This window comes from Pyrgilauda ruficollis, unplaced genomic scaffold, assembly GCF_017590135.1.
Source record: "Pyrgilauda ruficollis isolate IOZ18807 unplaced genomic scaffold, ASM1759013v1 scaffold22, whole genome shotgun sequence".
In the NCBI taxonomy this organism is placed as follows: domain Eukaryota; kingdom Metazoa; phylum Chordata; class Aves; order Passeriformes; family Passeridae; genus Pyrgilauda; species Pyrgilauda ruficollis.
The window spans coordinates 1,564,535-1,587,247 of NW_024521428.1; the positions used below are offsets into that span (position 1 = coordinate 1,564,535).

The 22,713-nt window shown below is 37.4% G+C and overlaps 1 protein-coding gene across 2 annotated transcripts in view; it reads right to left on the bottom strand.

Annotated features, from left to right (window-relative positions):
- Positions 1-22,713, bottom strand: part of NCK2 (NCK adaptor protein 2) — an 85,795-nt gene that overhangs the window by 41,936 nt on the left and 21,146 nt on the right. Inside the window, exon 2 of one of the 2 annotated variants that reach the window (XM_041468523.1) lies at positions 11,767-11,838. The exons of the other annotated variant lie outside the window; for it this stretch is intronic. The gene's annotated coding sequence lies outside the window, so the exon portion shown is untranslated. The remainder of the gene's footprint in view (positions 1-11,766; positions 11,839-22,713) is intronic. 2 annotated transcript variants of the gene reach the window in all.

A 22,713-nucleotide genomic window follows, 5' to 3' on the forward strand; every position in this document is an offset into this window, starting at 1 on the left:
CCCCTTTACTCTGCTCTGGTGAGACACCACCCAGAATACTACATCCAGACCTAGGGCCCTCAGCACAGAAAGACATGGACCTGTTGGAACAGGTCCAAAGGAGGGCCACCAAGATCATCAGTGGGTACAAGCACCTCTTCTATGAAGACGGCTCAGAGAGTTGGGGTTGCTCAGCCTGGAGAAAAGATGACTTTATAGAATCTTCCAGTGCATAAAGGGGGCCTATAAGAAAGATGGGGACAGACTTTTTAGCAGAGCCTATTGGGATAGGACAAGGGGCAAGGTTTTAAACTAAAAGACAGTAGATTTAGACCAGATATAAGAAAGAATTTTTTTTTTATTATGAGAGTGGTGAAACATTGGAACAGGTTGCCCAGAGGTGTGGAAGATGCTCCATCCCTGTAAATATTCAAGATTAGAAAGGGCTTTGAGCAACCTGATCTACTTGAAGATGTCCCTTCTCACTGCAGGAGGGGTTGGACTCAATGACCTTTAGAGGTCCCTTCCAACCCTAAATATTCTATGATTCTATGAAAAGTAGAGGATACTTTGGGCTGCTAACTTCTCTGGTGGTACAAAGAGAAAGCCATCCAGGCTGTTATAACATAGGCTGCTGCAACATCAGAACGCAAATCTGAGTTCTGGCCTACTAATCATGCAATACCACTCTAATTTTATGCGCTCCTGTTTTATGTCGTGACTTTCACACAAGCTAACCCTCCCAGTTCAATATTTTTTTAAGATTTTCATTAGTAATACTGCTATACCATAAAATTTCTTCATCTAGTGCAGTTCAAGATACAAATGCTTAATCAATGTGGCAGACTATAAAACACATAATACTAAGTACAATCTTTTCTATTTACATGATAAGGGCTCTGCTGTTTTAGGATGCTGAGTTTTTAAAAGTCTTTTGATGTTTTACTTGAACAGGATATTTCTGTAGCCTTTCTTGGAAAAGTATGACTGTTATAAAGTAGGCAATGTTCATTTTCAGCTTCTGAAAGATGATTTAAATTTAAAGTTCTATTTCAAAGGACAAAAAGCTGGTATTCTACAGGAACAAGTTGGTATTATAGCAGCTCATGTTACAGTTACACAGTACTAGCTACAAGCCTTATAACTTACCTATGCTTAGAAGATAAATAGCACTAGTAATAGAAATTGTGGAGAAAACACTTCGTCACGTCTTTAAGCTTAGTATAGTCACCAACAGACAAGGCAAAGGGCTTGTGAGAAAAACCTAGCTCAAATTCTTTCCATAAACATGGGATGACAACCTTAAGGGATTAAGAAAACCAAACAAACATGTTTCAGTTTGTTTGGGAGGTGTGATGTTTTTAAGAAATGTGTATCTGTATGTCATTCAGAAAACAGGACAAAGATTAACAGACAGTACCGGCAATATTCTAGATACCAAGCAAAAAAAACCAAAAAACAAAAGAGGATTTTTGCAGATAGATTATTTTTACTGTTTCATCACAGACTGTATTTTTGGAAGAAGGTATTTCCCTGTGTCTTAAAGAATATATATTTTTCCATGCCCTTTTATCAGATACTTACCAGAAAACACAGGGCTGATTTTAATTTGTTGAAAGATGAGAAGAAAAAAAAAGTCTGAATATAAACCAACTCCAACAACAGACAGCTGGCTAATATCCCTCTTCTTGGCCAGCCCTTCCTCCAGCCTTTGCCCTCCCTGTGCTTGTGCCATCTGCCCTCAAGCTCCCTTTCCTGCACCTGCTGCTGCAATCCCCAGCAGCAGGCAGGGCTCAGGCAAGTACAGGCAGCAGATGCAAGGGTTTTTTCTGCCTCCATCAGCAGCTTAATGCAAATTCAGTGACTGTGAATGACCCAACCTGTGGTGACTTTTTCCCACTATTAGTGCAAAAAGTCTTCTTGCTTTATTTTGAAGGCAACCAAGAGCAATGCTACATTCTAGACAGCAATGGGAATACCCAGACTGTGCAGAGAGAGCATCTTCAGACCTTCTGACTACAAACAATATGAGACAAACAGAAAGGCGGCAGTTTTTATGGCCCATTTTTCTTGGCTGCAGAGTAAACACAACAGAATCTCAAACCGCCTCATATTTAGATATAGCAAGAGGGCCAGAAAAGAGCATTGGCTCACCTTTTCCTGAACTCTTTTAAAAGCAGTTCCAGAAAAAATGATGCAGTTAATAAACTCTGCGTCCCTAAAGAAAACTTTTGGAAAGGAGACCTCATCTCACCTCTAAAACAGCAGCAATGATTAATGACCATATCTCTGCATTGGCTTACGGGTGTTTCGGTGTTTCTACAAAGTCAGAGACACAGATAAGCTTAATGTTTGTTGCTGTTGCTCTGGATGGCTCTCTCTCCACTTCTCCCAGCAGACAGCATTTAAGTTTACCTCTCTATTCATAAACACATGAATCAAAAAACAAACAAGATAAAAGAGAAGGGAAAGTCCAGGAAGAATAAAACATACCTTAGGTGTCTACATAAGGCAAAATACAAACCTTTTCACACCTAACAACCTCTCCACAGCTCTTTACAAAAACAGAGTAGGAGAGAGCCAAGCACACACGGTCAGAAAAAAAAAAAAAAAACAAAAAAAAAAAACAGATGCTCTACTGAGAGGACATTTAGGTAAACTTAGCTATAAGACAGACTGGTGATCGATGCTCTGAGAAAGAAGAAATTAAGTATACTCCTGTTCACAGACTTTCATCCTTACTGTCAGTAAACCTTCCTTCTCAAAATTTAACCAGCCAGCCACTCAGGACATGGTGAACACCATGAGATTTTATAAAGGAGACATCCTAGAATCTTTCAAGATTCCAAATAATAAATTGTTTGAAAGATTTTCTTCCACTGCTGCTTCTTTTCCCATAGCTCAAACATTCAATGGTCTGCAGGAGTTATACTTCACTGGAAGTATTAGTACATTTCTGTATTGTATAAACAAAGAACAGTCCTCAGACATAAGAAGTTTAACCTTGATCTCGCACAGAAGGACAAAGCTCAGAATCACTGTGGATTGCTACGTTTTACTGCTAATCCCTTGAAACACCGCTACCTACTTTTCAAGGGAATTCACTTTAAACTGTCTATAAAATGCTGAAAATAAAACTGAACTGCTGACCTTCTGTTCCCCAATGGAAAAATCATATATTCACTTTTTAACTAGAAAGAGGAAGAGATGTTTGTTCAGTTCAAAAACCCATTTATTTCCAAAGTTTTTAAATGGGAAAAAAAAAAAAAAAACACAAGAATATATTGGCCATTCCTAGACAACATTCACTCTACAGTCTTAAGCAATTTATCATTTGCTTTTCCAAAAATTGCCCCTCAATCTACCTCAGAAGGAAAATGAGAAAACAATTTTAGTTATAATAATTTTAAACTTTCTAGTCCACAGACTACTAATTAATTTAAAGGTCTTGTTCAGACTCTGCTCCTGTAAACTTTCCAGCTTACTATCATTTTGAATGCCGAATAAATTCCTAGATTTCTGGATTTTCTTTACAAGTCACCTGGACCAAAATTTTTATCAAATATGAAAGGGTGCATGTAGCAATGGGGGGAGAAAAAAAGATACTCCCCAATTTAAATCTCAAGGCAAAGTTCAAAAGCTGAATTGTGGTTAATGAACACCTATTTCTCATATCTAGGAGAGTTTCTCAGGCAAAAAGCTACTTTCTAGAAGCAGGGTCTTTGAACAGTACAGGTAAAAATAATCACTGGATATAAGATACCATTCTTGATTCTGTGCTTATGCATGTAACCAAAGAGGCAGCTTGAAAGATGCAGTGTTAGATTTCATTAAGAGACAGCTAATAGTATTAAATTTATTCCTGTATAAATCTGTACATCTTCCTGAAAACGACTGGAACATGAGATAGTTAATCAGAAAGCTACGCTTTTAATTTCCTGATAGGACATGCACCCAGTGAAAGCACAATTTAAATAAAGAAACACTCTTGGATCTTTTATGAGATGTGAGTGAATGCTGCAGCTTCACAAGTCTTTAGTCAGCCACACTGACTGCTGTGCTAACCAAGAAAGTGTAAGCCTAGGCAAGAAACGGCAATCCCAGTCTCCCCTTAAAATTACTTATTCTTCCATCTAACAGCACTTCAGAGTCAATACAGGAATCCTTTCTTACTGCTCCCAAAACACAGATGTAGAGGAAACACTGTCCCTCAAACTTTCCTAAACAAAACAGGCTTCAAAATGACTAGTCCTATAACTTTAAAAGAAGGCTTTAAATTTAAAACCAAGACCACATTTTTGGTCTGGATTGTTGGTAGCATTCATTTATTTCAATCAAATTATTTCTTACATATCTTCCTCCAGTTTAAATGAGGACCTCTTCCAAATAATTGTACTTGTGAGCACTCTACTACACAATTACAGCAGCTAGCTATTGCTAATTCCTCAGTTGATGGAGAGGGACACAAAGCCAAGAGAGAAACACCTTTCTGACAAGAGGGAAGGGGATGAAAGGGGATTTTCTAAAACCCTTCTTCTAAAACCCCAGGAGTGCTCCAGAGAACACATGCTTCTGTAAGTACGTTAGGAAGACACTCCTTATTCTGAGCTCTTATGTTGCAGTTCAGGTGCCAGCTGCTCTAAGACGGCTTACACAGACAATCTCAAAAGTTGTTCCACTGCTATTAGTCCAACACAATTTTCCACTGCACCAGATCTGCTGCTCAAAAGGATAAGCTTTTGAAAGTAAATTTTCACTGTAGGAATATCTGACTTCTTCCATAGAAACAGTTACCCAAAACCAAAAATAAGCAATTAGAAAAGTCTACATTTCTAAGAGCAAAATATACATTCAAGAGAGACCAACACTGCCTTGTTATGCTGGACTGTCATCCTCCTTCATTCCTACTCTCACCTTCAGTGCTTGAACCAAATGCCTTTAAATCTCCTATTATTTTTATCTTCTGTCAAATTTCTCCAAAGCTTGCTTTTCCTGAATAAAACCTCCCCGCAATAACTTGGTTCAAAATTAAACATTTGGTTTTGGCTGCTACATCACATTCCCTTTCATCCAGAAATGTTATGTACTCTTGCACTGATGAGACATTCTACCCTCACATGCTCACAGACACATTTTCTTCCTTACTCTTGCCAGATAACAATAAACTGCACCAACAAAAATGAAAGGGAAATAATAGCAGCCAAATGATTTCCGAACATGGACAGAGATTGTGAGGATTAACATCTGTACAAGAAAAAAGATTAAATAAAACAAAAAACAGGTTCAAAACCACAAGTCTGAAATGTGGACCTTTAACCACAGAGTTCTTGTTCCTTCTAGATTAGTACAAATTTAAAAATTTATACTGCTACTGATTTTCAATGAAAATGACTATGCCATTGCTCTCAAACACCAGTTCAGCTGGAAGCCATACAAAATACTATGGTACTACAAGATGCTGTCAAGTACTAAGCATTACTTGTAGTCAATATCCAAAAGCGACATACCACAATCCTCTTACAAGTAATATTACAACATAAGTAGACAATTTCTTCATTATCTAACTCAGACCTTAGTCAAAGGAGATAACAGTGTTACCAAATCTGGATCAAGCCTCAATGAAAGGCATTCTGACGAAAACCAACACACACATACTGGAAGCTGTAGTGCAGTGTACTAATGGAGAAGCAAGTTACAATCCCATGACTAAACAGAAATAGGAGCCAGTATGTAAAAATTCACAAATCACCTCAAGGTAACAGAGAATAAAACTGAATGTAGAGAAAATAGAGAAAAAAGAGAATAGGGACAAGTAGGAAGATACACTCATCCCCTCCTTCTCTGGACTCCAGGGAGAACTTATAGAAGAGACATCCCTTTTCCTTTCCTCGACCACAGAATCCCTGACTGTTTCAAGTGAATAATACCAAGCATTTTTACTTTATTTGTTCTTTAGCTTCTTGCAAAATAAACTCTCAGGAACAGGTCTTGGTCTGAATTGTTATTTGAGTTCAAAAAACTCCACCTTGAAACTAACAGTCTATAAAGCTAAGTGGCACTATGTAATTTCATCAAATATTGCCCTCAGTTTTGTTTCTCTTATTTTCAAGAATTTTTCAGGATTAGTTAGGGTACTGACTCAGGATGTGGAAATGCCAAAATGCCCAGCCACCCACCTACAGGCCAGAATCTTTAGCTGACCAGTGATCTACTTTGTGCTGTCATTTTTCTCCCCTTCTCCTAAACCACAGGCAGGAAGCAAATCACAACAACCAGCAGGCTTAAGATCTCTCTGCCACCACTTTTTTTCCTGAAGAATACAAAGCAGCAGCTGCTCTTCACACAATGGACATAAGCCCAGCACACAAATGGGACACCCCCATTTCAGCCACATAATGATGTGTGAGCAGTCACATGGAAGAAGACTTACAGCTCACAGCTCAAGACTTCCTGAAGTTTCAGTAATTCATTGCAGTCAGAAAGAATGTTACAGCAGCCATGCATCCAAAGAGTGCTTGAAGTGCAAGTCAGCAGCTGAGAACACTGGCTTCCATCATCCGTTCTACAGTAAATTCAAATTCTATGGAGCATAATTGTCAAAGTCTTGTTTATGAGGTAGTTTCAAAATCAATTTTAAAAACATAAATACACAAGTTTTGTAGTTCTAGTCCAAACATTCAAGTAACTCACTGATGTCAACACCCTTTCATTTTGAGATAAATGTTTCATGTCACCATGCATCCTGACCTTCACCATTATAAACCAGCCCTTTCTCCAGCAATAACGGAACAGTCCTTTCCAGATCCCATGCAAATCTAAGGCTGGCAGAAAATACCATTCAGTAATCTTCAGGGAGAACTAAGCACGGAAAACTAATACTCTGTTTAATCTTGAAAAAGAAATTCAGAGATCAAATACAAAGAGAAGTCTAACCCTCATTCAACAGCATTTTTGGGGCTGGTATGTGATAACCTGAGAACTAATGGTATGAGACAACTGAGCTTATCAGGGAATGTGCTAAGAGCTATGGATTTTGGTGCAAGATAGAGAATTCAAAATCAGCCTCCTGGGAAAATTTGGATCCCCCAACAACCGGCTGCTTCAGGGATATAATCTCTCTGACGTCACCTGCTGTAGCTGCTTGCATAAGGCAGATTTCTAGCTCATATACATGAGCATGCCTGATGGTATTGAACATTAAAAAAAAAATAAAAATCAGGCTACTGGTAAATTTTAAATATTAATAGGAAAAAGTGGAACAAGCAGTCACAAGGAAAAAGTGTGCTACAAAAATTCAAGGACCCAAACCAGTGAGGAAGAAAGTCTGAGTGGCAACAACAGCACCTGGAAGGATTATGCATAAAGCTGCTGAATCAAAAATCAGGAGAAGGATCATTTAAAAGAAAGGTGGGGGGATAAAAGAGAGGATGGAGCAGGTAGAAAATAAGCTACACCAAGGCTCTACTGCCAGGAACAACTAAGAGCAGCTGATACAAACAACAGCCTCCAAAATAAGGAGGGATAAGAGCTGCAGGCGATCCCTGAAATAAAAGGGTGCGAAAAGACAGTACAAAGGGAAGTACTGAAGGGGCTTCAATCCACAAGAATGCAAAGAACCTGTGATGTCTTAAAATAAGGCTCTCAAAATCAGGGAAAGGGAAGAAAAAGTGTAAAAGTTTTGCATCTGTATGCATGGTAATCTATGCTTTGCATTGCTACTGGCTTAAAAAATAAACAGGACAAGCTCATTTTCTCAGTTCTCTCTGCTTAGTACAATTGAAGCTTTGTTACTACAGTGCAAACAGTAATTGTAATCCAAGATTAATTAGCCAAATTATTAGAAATGGAATTCCACAAGAAATATACCACACTAACTTCTAAATATTCCTCCCTTCTGTGAAATTCATCAACTTCAACATCCAGATGACACACCAAACCATTTGGCTCAGAAAAACTGGCAAGCTGGATGACAAGACAAAGTCTACATTGGCTATCATATGCCATAACTACTTCCATCATGAAAGAAATGTACTCATTGTTATATTTTTACTGAAATTAATTTTCCTGCATTGATGAAAGCTGTACAGTGTTCTCTGATGAGAACTGGACACATGGACTGCAGTTAAAGCACACTGCAAAGGACATTTGTGGGCTGTAACAGGCGCTGCTGATACCTACAAACATGAATTGCACATGAAACTATCAAAACTGGAAAAAATTAGACAACTGATTCTTAACTTTAATATTATTATTAATATTATATTATTAAAACATGTCTATAGTTCAAGCAAAGAGCTACAATTACTACAAAGATAAACAGAAAAAAATGCCGGAAAGAAAAATCTAAAAAAAAAATACTAAAATAATGTAATTTAGGGAAGATCAATTTATTTGAGGTACATACCTGTGGTAATGAAAGTGTAAGAGTGGGCTGAAAGTGTTCTTCCCCACCATCCTCAATTATAGGTTAGAAGGTATTATGCCACTCGCATAATGTAACGGGCAGTATTCTTTAAATTCATTTATTGTACTAAATGTCTGTAAATATATTTAAGTAACACTGAAGTTGCATTTAAAGTCTTACAATCACTTTGGGCACCTGAGATACTTGGCAAAATCACAGGAATATTTTTTTAAGAGAAAGGAATCCAGACACCCACTCAGCACATACCTTTCATTCCCTTCGTAACTGTCAGAATCAAAGTTTGCCACAACTAACTCATATGAATCACTGAGAATAGGTATCATTTTCCTTGGGTTAAAAAATACCCAAAATCAACAACTACAAACATGCTGAATCACAGAAAAAACCCAATAAATATTCTGATACAGTATCACAAACAGTTCCAACAAGCTGAAATGTCTCTGGTGCTTTTTGCTCTTGAACAGAGGAGGATCAATTGGTGGGAAGCTGTGTGCAGGTCCCCACTCTCAAAATGTGAGGAGCTCATCTCCTCATGGTTGCTCTGAGAATGTTTACAGACAACAATTTCTGTTCTAAGCTGTGGCACTGTAGCCTTTGACAAATCTGCTGAGCATGAAGACATTGATAACTATGCTCATACTGGTTTGTTTCTGATCTCATCTAACAATCTCCCTCCCATGTACAGAAGTAGCCCTGAAGAACCAATCATTCCATTCAAGTGTACCAAGTATCAAAAAATCACAGAACATTCCCCAAAAGATTATTTAATCTAAAATACAAAATCCTCAATGCACATATCAATACTGCAATCACTTTTCAAAATATTTTGTTCTGAAAATACAATATGAGATCTTGATTTTGACTCTATTGCTGCAAGTGAATGAGGGATGAGTTCAAAAGTACAGAATACCACTACATAAAATATGATGTTAGAGGAGAGGGAGAGGAAAGCAAACAACCGAAAAAAGCCAGCTTGCCCAGCTACATAAAAGAAGACCTGGCAGACCTTGATAACCACAACAAAATCCTGTAAGGATACATGATTGCCTGCAGTTTGGTGAAGTTTAAGGATGCGGAGTGTAATTTCTGAAAATTTACTTTGTTGCCAATTTAATTTCCTTTTCAAAGGGCAAAAGGTTTACTATGTCCTGGTTCAACAAAGCCTTACAAAAGTAGGCTTTACTGAGCTTACACCTACACATTCATTTCCTTTTGGGAACAGGATTAGAATGCTCCAGGTTTTGCAGATGGACATATTTACCAAGCTGAATACAGTCCATCAGAAACAAGCACACAAATGATGGGAAAAGGCACAAAATATTAATACTATTAGATTTAATTTTGTTACTGAAATTGAGTGTGGTCCAATCATACACCGCAAATATCCTGGGTACTCATTCTTCAATAAAAAAGGAGGATACAAAAAGAGATACACTCCTTACATACTCCACCAAATGACATGTCCAGGTAGTTCTTCCTCAACTCCTTTCAGTGAGCTGTTATCTATTTACTGCCTCTTGGCAAAATACACAAAACCTTCACCTGACAGAAAGAACTCCACTTTGGGCATGTATGATTACCCTTCACATTTATTGGATTAAAGAGTAAAAGAAATATTGCTCAATATGCCATATATCACAGCAACTAGCTCAAGAAATAAAGATGACTAAGTATATAACCAAGACTTCAGGCACTTATTTCCTTTAAGTGAGCAGTGGACTATTTTAAAAATTATTTTCACTGAATATTTAACTTAAAACTATTATGAAAAAGGACAAGTAAGAGATTCCAAAGACAAACTCTAATGTGTTTTATATTACACATTTGAAATACATAATTTAGTCCATAGCCAGTAAAATGCTGGCTTAAATTTGAGAAGAAATTGTTGCAGAAAAATAATTTTACAATTACTAAGTCAACAGCTTGATGAATCATTTGCTTTGGGATTGTGTATTTATTTTGTTTTCACATTTACAGCTCTTTCAAGAATATTTTCATTTTGCTACTTATAGATATACATCATAGAAAAATTATTAAAGAAAACAAAAGGTTTCTCACTATCAGTCTTTAAACACCTAAGTTTTCAAGGTTATACTGATTTACTGATTAGAAAGGCCAGGGTTACAATTTTTTTTTCAGTACATTTAAATACATATGTCAGATAATTTGAAAATATAGTGCAAAAGCCCACTATCTCAGTATTACTTCAGAATTTCCTTTTCAGTTTAAAGGAAGATCAATCATTTGCAAAAGCATGTGGAGACATTACAGTTAAGACTAGATTAAATTTTTAATTCTAAGTGGTTCACCTTCATTTTATTGAATAAATAAATCTAAATTCAACATCTCATAACAATTAAGCATTTAACAGAACTCACAGCAAATATCAAAGCACACAACAACTTAATTTATTGCTTTCCATTTGAAGGTTCCAAAATGTCAATAACTGGACTTCATAACTTCCCCCAGAAGAAGGCAACATTATTTTTAAACAGAGAATTTGAGTGAGAAATAACAAATCCGCATGGTAAAGCACTGAATAAAGACAAGATTCCATGCTGCGCTACTACAATGCTGAATGCTTATGCAGTGTTCTGCCATTTTGCTTCTATTTTTTGGTACAGCAGTAATGTTAATAAATTCTTACTAAGCCACAGAGACCAACTACAGCTACTAGAAACTGACAATAGGGTACACAAATTTAAAAAAAAAAAAACAAAAAAACAAACAAACAAACAAAAAGCTAGTCAAACTCTACCACAAGAAGATGTTCTACAGGAACATCAGCTTCATTAGATTATTTCAGGTCTTCAGAGTCAGCCTAGGAAGATGCTCCCTATACACTGAATGCAGTTCTCTTCTGCTCTCACAGAAAACACAAAAACCTTCTTTACACCCAATACTTGCAACACTTTCAAAGCTATTACATAGTTTTTAGAATTCAACCAAAGAATAATACAGAGCCTGCCCCACCATGGTTTATGGATGACTGCTTCTCCTCCATACTTCCCACACCATCATGTTGTGCTTTCAGGCAGCACCTCCAGGGGAAAACATCCCAAGTCAAAACAGCAGGTAACAGGAGACAGCAGTCATAAAACAGTGGAAGCAATAGCTAGTTCTCAATAAATAGTCTGAGCCTATCACTTTTTCTTGGATTTTTTTTTTCTGAATATAAGAACTAGAACTAATTTGCCCAAGATCACTGACAGAAAAAGACTATTTAATCATTTATCCAGCAGTTAAAAATTTCAAAAAATCGCAACTACACTGATATTACATAAAAGCCAAAACCAAGCAATATATCCAGTTCACTTGTTGTCTTAAGTTACAAAAATAACCACTGAACTTGAACCACTCACCTTTGACACACTGTTAAAATGATCCAGGCAGCGAAAGGCAGGACTCTCCAACAAAGTTATATTCACTGCCGCCTGAAACAACAAACATATATTTTAGTTCTAGCACTAAACTTAGAACACTTCAAAATAGGTAATTTAGCTTTCAGGCTGTCAAAACCTCCTATGAGATGCTGAAGAGAAGGCAGAATGGCTTGAACTTGATCTACCTGTTTAGCATAAACAGGACCCATCTTCATATTTAAGTTCTCTCAATGAACACAAGTTGATTTCAACCCCAAACAATCCAAACTACACACAAGTTAAGCCTTCATAATACACAGAAAAATCAATCAAGAAATGGAATTAAAAATTCAGCCTAGTTTTAGAAAGATTATATTTTACAAAGCACCATTATTTACTGTTTCCTTCACTTTTGTATTAGTCAGTTTAACTTGACTGTACTTTCTAAGAAAAAGAAATTGTCTCTAAATGTGTTAAAGAAATACAGCAACAAAAGCACAGCCAGGAGTTTTGTGGGGCAGTGAAGTACTTCCATCCAGAAAGCCCTCACACACATAGAGATGTGTAATTCAGATGGATTACATGTGGCTTGAAGCCTTCTGGCACAAGAGATGGTGACCCAACATCACGTAGAGTGTTCTGACAGCAGTGGTGAAGCTTGTCAAAGGGTCATAGAACCACATTCAGTGAAATTCTGGCTGGATGTAAAGAAGGCAAAAGGGTGGCCAAGCACGTCCACATACACCCTGTGAAGTGATGGGCCTTCTTCCTGGGAGAGTCTCTAATTCTACTGAACGCGGCCCCAGGTGCAGTCTCAGCCTTGGCAGAACGCGCAGGGCTTGTTCAGAGGTCCCTCCAGCCTCCTCTGTTCTGTTAAGTATTTCTAGCTGCAAAAGTAACTGTTCAGAAGAGAGGTCAAAGTATTTAAACACTTGTTTCTGTTTTTTAATGACCCTTCTAACTCCACAGGATGTCTGACAAATTCAGGCCGTGTCAACCCATTAAGATCCAATTCAAAAAGAAAAAAAATTTCTCAGCAACTCCTTGTGCTGCAGACTCTATCTCATAAGGACGACATGTTAAAACTCTTACACAACCCCAGGCCACTCATGCACAAATGCTTCTGTTCAAAGTCTTTTCTGAACAGATTCCAAGCAGTTGTGACTCTACAAAAGCCTCCTATGAAGAAATTAACTTCAAAGGAGCAAGTCACCCAGTGATCCCATGCACGATAACAAAGTGAGGGGAGAATAAAATATATTGACAAAGGTATTACAAATACCTTACACAAATGTTTCAAAGTGAGATTTACTCTCCCATTCATTAATAGGTGGAATAACAGAACTACTAAAGTCACAGTTTGACAAACATTTAAACCTAAACCTATTGTTAGGCGGTAAAGAACACGAGACTCCCTGACCCTCAGCTCCTGGAAGCTCACCCTTTGGTCCCCAGCAACTGCAAGGGGAGACAAACTGTTGTCAGCCCTACTGAAAAACACCCAAGATTAAAAAACATAAATGAATAATGGAGGATGGCAAATTATGAGGAAATGTTACTCCAACAGAAGAGCCTCCTGATCCAGTTCACCACCTGAATGAAGATTTGCCTGTGACAGCAGAAAGCAGACGGGACTGGAGGGTGATAAATCCCTTCTCCTCTCCCAAGTGGTGGCTGGAATAGCTGCAGCCCCACCTGGGTTTTCAGCGCTCTGCAGACTCAGACCACAGGTAACAACACTTTGCTGTATCAATTTTTCGAACCAATCACAGACCTTAACTGTGTTTCCACTGAAAACTGCTCTATTAAAATTGCAGGATAGATACCAAGTAAATGGGACAGATGCTTTAATAAATGAAGCAAAATTATAACCCTGAGGCAGAGCAGATCTATTTTCCTGCTGGCTGAATGTTTTATAGTACATGTTTTTCTCCTGTCAATAATACAAGGACATTTTTAACGTTAAGAGGTAAAAAAGAGAAAATAAAAATATCCTCATTTTTTTGGTACAAGATCTTCTGAATAGTACTATCTTTCCTTGTCCTACCTCACAAATCATCTACTGCTCATTACCATCTATCACTGAAGTGCTGTACCGAGCCTCTGATTTTGTTAGAGTATTTTTGTTTTCCTTAAAGAAGAACACAACACCTCCCTCAATTATTGTTTCCACCTTCACAAATGCACACTTGCAAACAGAACATCTGTTTGAAAGTGAGCTGGAAAACAGCACTATTCACCATCAATACCTGAAAAACGAGCCCTGTATCTATTAGTCAAACCGAGAAGTACAGTTGGAAAAAGAAAGAGTCCAAATTTCAGCTAAATGCCTAAGAAAAGAATGAGTCATGTGTTTATCCCAACATAAGAATGCTAACTTCCTTCTGTAGAGTGAGAATGGTTTTATTTTGGCAGCTCAATTAAAACACATTGAAAGTAGTCTGGAATGTTAATGGTGATAGCGCAAATACTCAAAGGAAGAAGATGCACAAAAACCATAATTCCTAACAACACTTAGATTGAAATAAAACTCTGTTAACCAAACAGATACACAAGCACAAGATGCAGACTGGTCTCTGTCCTCCTTAGGTTCAATCCTGTTGCACTGTGACCCCATTTTCTATTTTTCTCATGATAAAAATCTTCACTTGGCTTTGGAAGAGCCAGAGGAAGTTTTCTGCTAAGAGTCACACTAACAGTCACTTCCCCAGAGGAGTAGCCAATTTCCATCACACACCCCCACAGTCAAAAGCTTTGCCCAAAACACTGTGATTTGCCAAGTGACACAAACTCAGGATGGAAACCCAGACCTCAAATATTTCAATTATATTTAAAATGTTCCTTGAAATGTTCCTTTAGAATATGTTACTTGAAACAATCTTCAGTTTCAGAAGTTCAGGACCTTTCTTCTCAACGGTCAAAAAATTGTAACATCAGTTAGGGCTTGGGACTACCCAGGTAGTCCCAAGAGTGCAGAGTTTGCACCACACAAGGAGTTTTCTGGTTCTGCTATGTCCTACTAGCCAGGACTATAAAGAAATATTTGATAGCACAGACATTCTGGGGAATGAATTGTTAAATTTTGAGAATACAGAATTATTTTCAATCCCCTTCAAAAGCCTTGCAGCACACAGGACTTAGTGTTCACCCAAAAGACAAACTGGCACAACACTGGAAAACTTGGGAAATCAAGTCAACAACTTTTTTTGGAAGTCAGCAAAGCAAATGGAAGCACAGAGGTGGGCAGTCCTCTCCCATGGTATCCCCAGTGCCCATCACTTCTGTACCATTTAGCACCATGTCCATTTGCCACACTGCACTCAATGCATCTACTACTGGAATAATGTCAGTCCCGCCACATGTAAAATGCCACGGCTCCTTAGCACTCATGAGCCTCTTCATACCCAACACTTCCCTTGAGCCCAGAGCAGAGGAACAGAAGACTACGGAAGGAGCAGGAATGGCAGAGTACAGGAATTGGATGAACATGGGATTACAAACACACAAAGCAAAAAGACAAATTTATCTAGTCTTCAACAATAACTTTAGTCACTCATTTGCTCTTTAAATCAAGGTCTTCCAAACACAAGGACTATAAAAGCTCCACAGTAAAAAGCCTCTGTCAATAGTCAGAAATAAAAGTTTGAACTTGATGCTCGCAAACAAGTACCAGAAGGTAAATATCAATAACATCTAATATAAGAACATTATTATAAAGGTTACTACCTCATAGAATAAATTAGTGGTCTTATAATGATTATATTATAAGAAACATCCACAGTTATTAAGCACCTCTTCTTTCACTAATAGCTCTAATGTGCCCCATTTTCTTTATCTCCATGGCTAAAATCCAGACTCTACCTTACAGCAACAATTTCCACGACAATTCTCTTAGGCTCTCTTCCCAATACCCAACCACCTTCTATTTAAATTCTGACATGAAATAGCTAAAATAATCTCTTTGATACTTAATATGCTAATACACAAGAATGATCTGACCATAAACCTGTACTGCACAGAGTGGGAATTTTAACTCCAATTGACATATTACTGGTGACCTTCTGGAGAACAAATGAAAAGCATCACATTAATACAAATTCTCCTGTGGAGAAGATCAAGTTGGCAATCTGCCAGTTCATTACACCATCTAGCTTCACTCCAACATTAAATATTGCCTTCCTTTGTAATTGACTGAAATACACTGGAGCAATTGCAGGTAACCACTTTGGGCTATTAAAGTATTCCATTAAGACTTCTCCATTAGGCAGATATTTCAAAAGAAGTTACATTAAAATAGGCTATGTTCAAAATATTTTAACTATGCAGACAATTGGGCAAGCACAATCCAGTTCCATGGAGCAGCAGACAGATCAGCCTAAGCACTCAAAAGCCCAATGCCTGCATTTGCTTAAAGGGAAAAGAAACCCGACAAGTTTTTTAATACTCTAGTATATGCTTTGTATTTTAAACCTCCCAGTCACATACATTGTCTCAAAACTCACTTAATATTACCTTCTTCTACAGCTAAGAAAATGGCTATGTTAAAATAGTAATACACTTTCAGAGTCAGTAAGAAACACAAGGAGAAAAGAAAAAGTGAATTTACATCATATTTCAGGTTTCAAAAGGGTAGCAAATTAAAACACTGCATTACAATGTGTAGAACATTTCAAAAACAAACAAAAGAGTTTAAATCCTTTCATACTATATAGTCAATACAACTAAGTTTTTCTTCTCTTAAGATTGTGGCTCCCTGACAGTGAGGAATCAAGTGAAATGAGGCACAAGAATAGGTTCACTGCCTTGCTTGCAGAAAAGACTGAGATACTTAAAACACTGGGGAAGATTTGAGCTTCTATGCCAGCTATAAAAATGGGACTAGCTGTTGAAGCAAAGACAAATTTCTGTGTTTAAATGGCCTTTTTTAAGCAGTACAGGTTTGGAGCCATCACCAGAGGTTGCACAGGTTACCCTAAGAAATTCAAGTCTCTACTGAACAGCACACAGGCAAGAGGTTGTGCATCATGTCTGTGCTCCTGCCTGCATGCAAGAGCTGTCATGCACCTCTGGCCATGCTGTCTGTATCGAAGAGAAAGCAGTTAGACACGTATCATTGGTCCTTCAAACAACTCTTTATTCTTTAAATAAACATATACTTGCTGGGGAATAGGAAGAGAAATCCAGCTAGAGAAAACATGCATGGCTCACACTTGAATCACACACAATTAAAGAATCTATGCTGACCTGTATTCTCATTTAACTCCTGCACTAAAATGCATATTCTCCAGAGTACACATATGTTTCAAAAAACAATAATATTTTTTACATATATTTGCACAACCACCTGATATACTCATGACACATAAGTAGCTGGTATTTTAAATAATATAAGTATTTAAAATAAATACTGTCTTTCAAAACCTAACTGCCATTGCCAGCTTCCTATTTATTGTATGTATATTCTCCAATCACTTGCATGACTAGCATCCTTTTAAACTGGAAGAAATGAGGAGAGATACATCTGTTAGTGGATGCATCTGCTGAGATTTCTACAACATATTACATATTACAAATTTACATTATTTTAAGAGAAATCACATGCTTTTTATATTCTCTAGCTCTCCCCCAAAAGTCTGACCTATTAAAAAAATCTAAATACTGATAACAAATTACTACCTAAACTCATTGTAATTTTTAAAATCCCTGGATTAAGCAGGATTTTCTATCTTGATACCTCCTGATAATGATCTAATTCGTATTTGATTATGCTGAGCTGCAAACTTCTGTGGCAGCCCCTACATGAGAAAAAGAAAAAAAACCCCAAACAAACAAAACCATAAAGCACGGTTGAAAAATCATGAATGGGTGGCCAGAAAGCTTCCCTGACAAAAAGGCTATGAACTCTTTGAGAAGACATGCAATATTGCATATTGCAGTCTCAAAAGAAAAAACGCCCGTGACCAAAACCCCATATATCTGTTGTTCACACCAGAAATCAAGCACCAAAATAAGTGCAAGCTGTGACCAGCCACTCTGCAAGCTGAAGGAAGCTCACAACAAAGGTGCTGTGCCACCATCACAGCTCCAGGTTTTTTTAGCATTCCTATTCAAGAACTATTAATGACAAGTGAAGTACTCAAGCCCCATTTTATATCAATCCCCTATTTTTTCTTCTTTATCTGCAGTAAGAAAACAGAGCTTGCAACCTTTCTTATTTTCTTTTTTTAAGGGTTTACAAGCTGGCTCTGTCAGGATATGGATTAGTATCCCTAAAACCCATAAACTCCTAAATAGGAGAAGCAACAAAGGTCTTGATTCACGCTTAGGACAGCTCTAACCACTTCAAGAACCCTTACAAATGTACATGGAAAGACCTGCATTGCCAATTACAACTGCCAATAGATAAGCAGAAACTGAACTGTATGTACCAAGGCTGTTCTTAAACTTTGTCTCACAGTGTCTCTAGGGAAAAGAAAGGATTAGACTTCAGCCTTAGGTAACACTTCACTAAGTGAGCTACATGGGCCATGATTTGAGCATAAGAATTATTTTGGCTTCCTTAATAGGATGCTCTATTATTCAAATTACAGATACCATTTTTAGAAACAGCATCTATCATTAGTAAGAATTTTATAAACTAGTGCTTTAAACAGTTTAATAACTGGTTCCATTTGAGCTTCAGCCTTTTTCTTATCAATAATTTAATGCCTTGTTTGTAAAAACTGTACGACAACAGTCTTTTCCATTAAATATAAAATCAGCTCAGAATTTTTGAGGACGACCCCAGTGGTTAGCAACTTACAAGCCCCAAGCAGCTCCTTCACAAATCTGTTTTTCCTATTGCATCTTTATGTAAAACATTTTAAAGACAAAGACATATACAACCCACTGAATTATGCCAGCTCTTCCAAACCTCTCTAGTAGAATCGAGCTTTTAACTCAATACCTATGGATTTCAGGACTGGGGAAGATGACTACAAACAGCACGTGAATATACTCTTTAGAGTAATGTAGTAATCTGCACATGTAGATTACTGAAAATTAACACCTCCATTGGAAAAAGATTCACAGGTGCCTTTTAAAGAACTGAAAATCACATATTCCAAAGAATTAGCTACCAGAGGAGAATGTAACATTACCTTAGTATCAGAGAAACACTAGGCAGACACAACTGGTCACCACTCATGGCTAAGATGACTAACTCTTAAAATAAGCAAACAGATCTCACAGTTATACGGTTTGAGATGATTTGCATTGCAGTGAGATGCAACAGAAAATGGACTGTACCAGGGGCCACAAAAAGCCAAGTAAAGCAGATGTAGCCTTCTGGCAATTCAAACTTAAAGGCTGAGTGAAATCCTTATTAGAGTTTCTATTCTGGTAAATTATTAATTCTTTCTTAGTCTGAAGAAAATTTTCCCTATGCATACATTCAACACAGCACTGTCTGAATTTAAAAGAATACTGCCACTACTGTTTTGGTGCCAAATATATGACATATACATATACCAAAATATATGACAATGGTGATTTTAAAAGGGATAGGTCAAGGTCAGTGTTTGTCTTTGAAGCCACCGGGCAGACACAGAGAACTAGACGAAATGCACAGAGCAGATTGTGACTGATGCCTTCAAGGAAACCGCTGTCAGAAACTTCTTGATAACTCAAACTGCCAAGTGGCAAGTGGTTAATTTACAGAACAAGGCACAGTTTGGGCACTCCCCAGCAAAAGCTGCCATCACCAGCAGCCATGGTTTGCCACACCTGAGCCTGTTTGCTGAGGGTGTCTGGGTTCTATCCTTCCTCCAGATGCTCAGCCACCAAGAATAAGGATGCTTTAGGCATTACTGTCCAAGCAGAGTATCTGACACTGAAGATTTTGCAAGCTCTGCCTTATTCTGTTACAGCAAATTGCATCTGAAGTACTGTCAGCATGAATGAGCCACTTGACTTGGACAGGACAGCAGAAAGAAGTCCAGGCTTCCTGGCCCTCAGGCGCAGAAATCTATGATGACTTCAGCTGAGGGAGCAAGTTGAAGAAACCTCTCTAAACCACCACCATCAAGAAGAGCAGAGATCTACTGCTTACTGAAACTTAGTATTTAATTTGCAATGCCAAAAAGCACAGGGCTGAAGAACTCACATAATCAGACACTACGTGAGAATGAACGCAATAGTAAAATTGAGGCCGAGGGAGAGCACTCAACAAAAAACTCCTTACTGACACCAGAATAGGCTCAAATAATATCTGGTTTTAGTACTCAGTAATGCTCAGATGAAAATTATCTTCTTTGGAAGGAGTAAGATATTTTTATCACAGTCTATTTGTATATCAAAGGCTGTGAAAAACTGGTATTTCAGATATAAAGTTTTTCTGAGTGTCCTCTGATGATGTAACTGATGAAAAACAACAAGGCTCAAGATGCAATAACCTGCACGAGTTTCAAGTACAAAACTACCAAACTAGAGGTTCACATCTAAGAGCCAAAGGGAACTGGAAGGCAAACACATGGAACGTTGAAGTGTTTCTGCCACTTCTACAGCTTGGTAGGTGGTACAGTGACCATTCTTTTATAACATGGCAGAACAGCAGTCCCCAAAATCTCCATCTTCACCATGCAGGACAAATATCCTTAGAGCCATGTTGCCTTTTGGAAATAATGGCAAAGTTGCTAGGATCTCCACTTCCTAAGAACACAGTCCCCCCAAAAACCTGTTTTTTCTTCCAAGTTAGCCATCAGAAAAGCAGCTGAAGCAGTTTTTGCCCGAGCCACACAGAAATTTTGCTTTAGGTTGGCAACAAGAGAAGCCTTAATGCAGCTTTGGTTCCGTCACAGCACACAGCAGCTCTAGCCACAGGTGTTACTGCTGTTACTGGTGTTTGGAAGATAACTAGGTATTCCAGAATCTCATCACATCCAAATAAAATTTGGCAACAGCCTACCTTCTGAAGTTTTTAGCACTGATTTTTCCCCTTTCATGTCTTGTACACATTTGATGGTGTCTTATTCTACTCATTTTAATCACAGCAGTTCAGTGGCAGACAACAAATGAAAATGCAATAGAAACATTGCAGGCCCTGTAACAATAGTCAAAACAAAGATTTCCTATGGCAGCTGTCAAATTAATGACAACTCCAAAGCTATCTAAATACAGTATCTGGGCAGAAATCCAATTATGTCAGTTCTGTCTGAATACCCCAAAAGAGAGTCCTACTGGGGTTATAAGTGGAAATAATTTTAAGCACAGATTAGCTACATAAGCAGCTCCACTCTTGAAACCAGAACAAGGGAACAAAAACCTAAAGGCATGACATTTATCTGGATGCAAGGGAGAGGGGAAAAGGAACTATTAGACATCTGGCAAAAGGTCAAAGCCAATTACCTTGTCCAAATTTGCCCCCAAGATAATAGCTTCCAGGTCCACTTCTTTGAAAAAAGACATATTGACTCAAGTAATTACAAAGATTTCAGCTTACCTCTCAATCCTCTACTACCATTTCAGTTTTTCCAAAACTTCTTTTTCCAACAAAAGAGTAACAGCAGTAGTGTAACATATCAACTTCCCAGAAGCACAAAATAAATTTACCTGAAGTCTACACAGAAGAAAATAATATTCTCCCTCATTTTGACAAATGGTATTCATTGACAAATGGTATTTTAATTTAAGAGCACGACTACTTGCTGCTTTACTTAAATCATTTTAACTGCTGATTTCCCTTTTTCTTTGGAACTATGCGTTACTGCCTAATTATGTGGCAAATTCTATTTACTAACCCTGCAACAGGATTCTGTTTATTTGTTGTTTTAAAACAGATAAGGATCAAAAAGAAAGGGAAATAGTATTGTAATTCAACAAAGAAATAATAAGGATATTTTTTCTCTCTTTGCAGGCATATTAAAATGTAAGTTTACCTGATTTTTAAATGAAGCTGCTATTCAAGAGACTGCTATGAAACAAAAGAAAAAAACTGTGTGCCAAATAACTGAAGCAATATATGTTGGTTAGTAAATGAATTCTACCTAGAAATCCTTATCTCTATTATGAATATATGAATAAACCTTTAAATACAAGTATGACGATCAAAAATAGGAGACTGGTTTAGACAAAATTTCTAAACATGATCTGTCCAGAACATTTTCAGTGGTAAGGATATAACTCACTATATATATATATATATATTTTGCAAGTGCTTGTTTGCTTGTTTCTGGTATCAAGATACCACAAAATTCAAGAGAGTGCAAAGCATTCATTATTAATGTGGCTATATTTAGGACTGTACATTCCAAACCCGTGCTTCTTACACCAGGACTCACACAACTAGAGGTGTGTATTTTTTGTTTCTCTCTGTTTTTTTTTCCTGAATACAGTCATTAGCAATATTCAAAAAAGTCTGAAAACAAGACACTTATCTTGGTCAAAATCTGGTACACTCTAGAGTATAGAGCTAATTCAAAAAGAAATTCAAAGAAACACCTAATACATAAATGCAGGTTGCACTCCAGAATTCAAGACAGCTTTAACTCAAAAGCAGTGCCAATGAAGAGCAGCTACCATTTTCTTAAGGCACTTAAGTCTCAAAACCCCTTTTCAGAGGTATTCACAGACATCTCTTTGAAGGCAGGAATTTTGGATATTACCAGTTTGAACCAAATTCAAATCAATAACCCATATGTTTTCTGCTGTTAAAGCATAACAAAATATCAGACATAGTAATTTTAACTAAACTTCTAAATTAAAAATAACTTTATTGTATTTACATACAATATACAGTTAATATACTGAAAATATACGGTTAATATATATATGAAAATATACAGTTAATTGAAAATATCTCCCAACTGAATCATGCAGTTAACAAGCCTGTCAGAAGCATTCAGACAAAGCCTAGAACTAGGCTTTGAGATGATTCAGCTACAATTTTCCTCAACTTCCCTTTTTTTTTTT